The sequence below is a fragment of the Bos indicus genome, chromosome 11 (assembly GCF_029378745.1).
Source record: "Bos indicus isolate NIAB-ARS_2022 breed Sahiwal x Tharparkar chromosome 11, NIAB-ARS_B.indTharparkar_mat_pri_1.0, whole genome shotgun sequence".
NCBI lineage: Eukaryota > Metazoa > Chordata > Mammalia > Artiodactyla > Bovidae > Bos > Bos indicus.
In genome coordinates this window covers 46,831,257-46,837,648 of record NC_091770.1, presented here as the reverse complement: position 1 = coordinate 46,837,648, position 6,392 = coordinate 46,831,257, and the positions used below count along the sequence as shown (strand labels likewise).

Genomic DNA, 6,392 nt, shown 5'->3' with positions numbered 1-6,392 from the left:
TTCTTTGAATAATATTCTGGAACTTTCAGTATATTTCCTTAAATATTCAGTGAATATCCACCACTGTAAGTGAAGTGTTTTATCACGATTTTTCAGAATTTGTACCAGTTATATAGAAATTAAATTTATTTTTGTGGACTGACTTTGAATGTGGGGCTTCTCCAGCTCGGTGGTAAAGAATCTGCCTGGTGGGCTACAGTCCATAGGGTCGTAAGAATTGGACACAACTTAGCAACTAAACCATCACCACAGACTTGGAATACTTTTGATTTCCTAATTCTTTTATTAATTGTAGCAGTTTCTCTGTAGCTTACTTTGAATTTTCTCTGCACACTGTCTTGCCTGTGAGTTATGCTACTTTTACCTCTCCCTGTCCATTCTTTCTTTGTTCTCACTTGTGGTTGCTGCTCTCTGCACATGCCAGGGACTTGAGAAGCATCCACTCGTGAGGGTCTGATCTTATGCTGTTCTTGATGACGTTGTACCTGACTCAGGCAGTGCATCTTGTCTGAAGAAAAATCAAGGAATCTGAGTCCAAACCCTGTCAATAAGTAAATATTCAGAACTTAAGGATTGCCAAATAGAAGTAGAGATGTGAAAACTGAGCAGTCACCATAGCACTGCCTATAAGGGAAGCAGCTGGTATGTCAAATAAACACTGGAAGGTCTCACAGAGGTTTTTGTATCATGTTGAATCACTGGATTCCCGCTATTATGCTAGCACTAGGAATGAACTGCAGCATCTTCAGGCTCCAGGCTGCTGATGGTGAGAGTAAAGTCTGTCCCTGACCCAACTGTCACCGAACCGGGCTGGGATGCCAGAGGCCCTGCTGGAGGCAGCATAGATGAAGAATCTGGGGGCCTGCCCAGGCTTCTGCTGGTACCAGTCTTAAGTAGCTACTAATACTTTGACTGGCCCTGCAGGTGAGGGTGGCTATTTCCCCTGGAGTCAAAGACAGGGAGGCTGGAGACTGCGTTAACATAATTTCTCCCATGGTATCTGAAATTGGGAAAACAAAACAGAGAAGTCACCTTAGAATCTAGATCATATCTAATGTCCCTCATTAGACTCAGGATCATTGATCTACATGTGTGTGTGCTCAGTTGTTTCAGTTGTGTCCAACTCTTTGTGACACTATGGACTGTAACCCATCAGAGATCAGATCAGATCAGTCGTTCAGTCGTGTCCGACTCTTTGCGACCCCATGAATCGCAGCACGCCAGGCCTCCCTGTCCATCACCAACTCCCGGAGTTCACTCAGACTCATGTCCATCGAGTCAGTGATGCCATCCAGCCATCTCATCCTCTGTCGTCCCCTTCTCCTTCTGCCCCCAATCCCTCCAAGCATCAGAGTCTTTTCCAATGAGTCAACTCTTCGCATGAGGTGGGCCAAAGTACTGGAGTCATCAAGCTCCCCTATATATGGGATTCTCCAGGTAAGAATACTGGAGTGGGTTGCCATTTCCTCCTCCAGGGGATCTTCCTAACCCAGGGATCAAACCTCAATCTCCTGCACTGCAGGTGGATTCTTTACTACCGAGCCACCGGGGAAGCCCCTCATTGATCTACATCAAACTTTAATTCTTGTACTTGTGCAGGAAAGCTCCCAGGAGGATTAAACAACATGGACAAAGTTTTCAGGGACCTTCAGAATTGTCTTGAGTTCCTCTCACCTGAGAACCACAGTAACAGGAGGAAGAGAAGCTGAGCTGGGGCTTCCATGATCTAATCAGATGCAGATCATCTCAGAGCACTGACTCAGGCATAGATATGGGGTCTGGGCAACAGGGTGAGAGGAAAATGCAAGGCAGCTGGAATGGGCAGCTGGGTTTCCAAATGCAGAAAACATGTGGCTCCTCTTCTCTATACTTGAGCAGTCCACCCCCAAGTGGTCATGTCAGAGGAAGATATCAGCCTGAAGAAAGAATTTTTCTCCTGTGGTCACATAGAAATTTCTGTATGTGGTCACATACAGATTTCATTCCTGAATTCTCCTGTCTCACCTATTCCCTAGACTCAGCCCGATGGTATTTGGCATAATCCTACTGGAAATAGAATAGAAGCCAGTGCCCCATTTCTATCTTTCTACCCCAATGTGCCTAGAAGTCTCCTTTGGTCCATGGTCAGATCATGTTGAAATGAAACTTGATCATAGTTTTATATTTCAGGTTTATCTTTTATCTGATGCTTAGCAATCATCCTTAAGGACTCAGAAGCCATCATGGTTAAAATCAGTGAAAAGTGACATCCACTTAGGCCCAGCACACCGGGTAAAGGGATGATGAGCAGGTCTTTCACATTCTCATCAATACAAATAACCAGTAATTATGGGATGTGATGGATGCATTTACTAAATTCACGGTGGTCATTGTTTTCAAATACATATGTGTTTAAAATCACCACATTGTAGAACCTAAACTTATCCACAACATTATATGTCATGTTATCTCAACAAACCCAGAAAAAAATCATCTGAAGAAAAATCAGTAGTCATTCATGATACAACCAACAAACAAGGAACAATGAAAAATTCCATTAATCTGATAAAGTTTCTACAATGATCCTACAGCAAACATTACACTCAGTGATAAAATATTGAAAACTTAACCCTCCAGACTGGACAAAAGAGAGGGCTATTTACTCTCACCTGTGCTGTGTGCTCTGTCGTGTCTGACTCTTTCACGATCCACGGACTGTAGCCCGCCAGGCTCCTCTGTCCATGGCACTTCCCAGGCAATAATACTGGAGAGGGTTGCCATTTCCTCCTCCAGGGCATCTTCACAACCCAGGGATTACTGCATCTCCTGCATTGGCAGGCAGATTCTTTACCACTGAGCCACCTGGAAGGCCCTTACTCTCACCACTTACGTTCAAAATTATACCTGAATTTTCCTAGCAGATAAAATAAGGTAGACAGCAAAATAAAAGGCACAAGTTTGGAAAGAAAGAAGACAACTATCTTATGATAACAAAATATGGACATAAATTGTTAGTGAATATAAAATAGATCACTATAAATGACAATGTAGCCAAGTATCTGGATTCAGTGTCAATATATATATATATTTATTCTGGATTAAAGAATATTTAAGTAAGTGGAAATGTTTCCATGTTCATAGAGAAACTCAATATAATTTTCTTTTCCAAAAAATTGGTGTATAGAAACAGAGCAATTCAATTAAAATAACCAAGGATTAGTTTAAAAGTTAACTCTAGAATTGTATGTGGAAAGTCAAGTGACTTATAATACTCAAAAGAATCTAAAAGAAGAAAATAAAGTAAAAAATTAATACAACTAGATTTACAGACTTATAATATCTATAGTAAGTGACACAATGTTTACAATGGCCTATTCATAAATGGGAAGCTGCTCACTTGTGTCTGACTCTTTACGATCCCATGGAATCTAGCTTACCAGGCTTCTCCATCCATGGAATTTTCCAGACAAGCATACCAGGGTGAATTGCCATTTCCTTCTCCAGAGGATCTTCCTGACCCAGGGATAGAATCCAGGTCTCCCGCATCACAGGCAGACGCTTTACCATCTGAGCCACTAGGGAAGCATAATTGTCAAATTTCGAAAATAACAAAAATATCCTTTAGTAGGCTTATGAATAAACTGTGGTATATAAAGACCATGAAATATTACTTGGCACTAAAAAGTAATGGTTTAACAGCCATGAAAAGACATGGAGAAAACTTAAATTCATATTACTATGCAAAGGAAGCCATCTGAAAAGACTATGTATTGGATGATTTCATATACATGACATTCTGGAAAAGGCAAAACTATGGAGACAGTGAAAAGATCTGTGATTATCAGAAGCTGTTCAGAAAGATAACAGGTGGAGAATGGAGGAACTTGAGGGCAGTGAAACTAGTCTGATGATATCATGATGATAGACACATGTCATTATACATTTGTCCAAAATCATAGAATATACGACCCCAACAGTGAACCATAAACTATGAAATTTGGGTGACAATGATATGCCAATGTACATTCATCAATATTATGAAATGTACCACTGCGGGTAGGTGGGGGAGGACTGAATGGATAAAATCAGAGATGTTGTGCATGTGTGGAGCAGGGTATTTATGGGAAATGTTTGTACATTTGCTAATTTTTATAGGCACCATTAAGGCTCTATATTGTCACCCTGCTTATTTAGCTTATATGCAGAGTACATCATGAGAAATGCTGGGCTGGATGAAACACAAGCTGGAATCAAGATTGCTGGGAGAAATATCAATAACCTCAGATATGCAGATGACACCGCCCTTATGGCAGAAAGTGAAGAAGAGCTAAACAGCCTCTTGATGAAGGTGAAAGAGGAGAGTGAAAAAGTTGGCTTAAAGCTCAACATTCAGAAAACTAAGATCATGGCATCTGGTGTTATCACTTCCTGGGAAATAGATGGGGAAACAGTGGCTGACATTATTATTGGGGGCTCCAAAAATCACTGCAGATGGTGACTGAAGCCATGAAATTAAAAGACACTTACTTTTGGAAGGAAAGTTATGACCGACCTAGACAGCATATTAAAAACAGAGACATTACTTTGCCAACAAAGGTCCATCTAGTCAAGGCTATGGGTTTTGCAGTAGTCATATATGGATGTGAGAGTTGGACTATAAAGAAAGCTGAGTGCCGAAGAATTGATGCTTTTGAACTGTGGTGTTGGAGAAGACTCTTTGAAAGTCCCTTGGACTGCAAGGAGATCCAACCAGTCAATCCTAAAATAAATATTCTTGGAAGGACTGATGTTGAAGCTGAAACTCCAATACTTTGGCCACCTGATGCGAAGAACTGACTCATTAGAAAAACCCTGATGCTGGGAAAGATTGAAGGCGGGAGGAGAAGGGGACGACAGAGGATTAGATGGTTGGATGGCATCACCGACTCAATGGACATGAGTTTAAGTAAACTCTGGGAATTAGTGATGGACAGGGAGGCCTGGAGTGCTGCAGTCCATGGGGTTGCAAAGAGTTGGACATGACTGAGTGAGTGAACTGAACTGAACTGATTGGAACCTAAAATATCTCTTAGAAATAATGTTTACCAAAAAAATTCTTTCTTGGACTATCTAGGGTAACTTCACCCCATAGGTATGAACCCTGATGCCACATCTCACAAAAAGCAGGTGTAACCATCTCTGACTTTAAGTCAACAGAGACTTTTTCAAGTGTCTACTGCTGGGGCTGAGAGAGAGAGAGAGATTTAGGGTGCTGAGGAGGTTTCCCAGCCCTGCTACAAAAATCTTCCATTGATCTTCAAACCTGGGTGCATTTGAGAAATGTTTTCAGCAGATGGAGGTACCCAGAGCAACTAGGGCAGCCCAGCCTCACAGTCTGCTCCCCTGGGTGGTTTATGTTCTGGTCTGTAACACTGTGGGAGGTGTATTATTATACTGCTGACAGTAATAATTTGCAGCATCGTCAGCCTCCAGCCTGCTGATGGTGAGGGTGTAATCTGTCCCACATCCACTGCCACTGAACCGGGATGGGACCCCTGTGTGCAATCTGGATTCGTGATAGATCAGGAGCTTAGGAGCTTTCCCTGGTTTCTGTTGATACCAGGCTAAGTAGTTGCTAACGCTCTGGCCTGGCAAGTGATGGAGATTCTGTCTCCTAGAGATGCAGACAGGGAGGATGGAGACTGGGTCATCTGGAGGTCACACCTGGCACCTGAGATTGGAAACATAAAAACACATGTCCACAGGATTAATCAGGTTACAAGAGGACTTCCCTGAAGTGCCAGGCAGTACTGACTACACTGGGCTGAACAAACCCCCAGTGTTCTTCCTCCTTACCTGGGAGCCAGAGCAGCAGGAGACCGAGGAGTTCCCCAGGGGTCTCATGTTCACTCTGCGTCCTGTCCGGGACTGACCTGCATAGGCTGTGACCAGACTATGAGGAAGTGTCTAGAGCAGTGGGCTGAGCTCTGGGAACATGTAATCAGCAGGGGTGGGGCGGGGGGGCTGGGCGAGCCTGCAGGGCTGGCTGAGCTCAGTAACGGCTCAGAGACAGGAAGTCCCTGGGTCCGGGGCCGGCAGGACAGCACACGCTTGCCTCAGAGAATTACTCCTCCCTTGGGATCACATGACACAGTCAGTCCACTGTCCTGTGAGTGCAGGGTTCTTTTGACTTCTTCAAGATCCGTGACATGCTTTTCTTGCTCTCTCTCCTTCTAAGACAGGGTCAGTCAAGAAGGACACTCAAAAGAATTACACAGGTTCCTTTTATTTGGTGCCAGTGGATATTACTGTGGCCACAGAGGCTTCTGCTTTGTTTGGCTTCCCTGATATTCTTGGTGAGAGAAATTGTCATCACAACCAGTCAGAGACGCAATGAGGTAGAAGAACAATAAAACGTGTGTGTCATGACTGGT

The 6,392-nt window shown here is 43.2% G+C and overlaps 1 long non-coding RNA gene across 1 annotated transcript; it reads right to left on the bottom strand.

Annotated features, from left to right (window-relative positions):
- Nucleotides 1-2,657: 2,657 nt before the first annotated feature.
- Nucleotides 2,658-5,907, bottom strand: LOC139185656 (uncharacterized). The gene is made up of 3 exons (XR_011569152.1): nucleotides 5,815-5,907; nucleotides 3,417-5,689; nucleotides 2,658-2,805 (listed from the first exon to the last, which is right to left on the bottom strand). It is a non-coding gene; the product is annotated as an uncharacterized lncRNA (long non-coding RNA).
- Nucleotides 5,908-6,392: the final 485 nt, after the last annotated feature.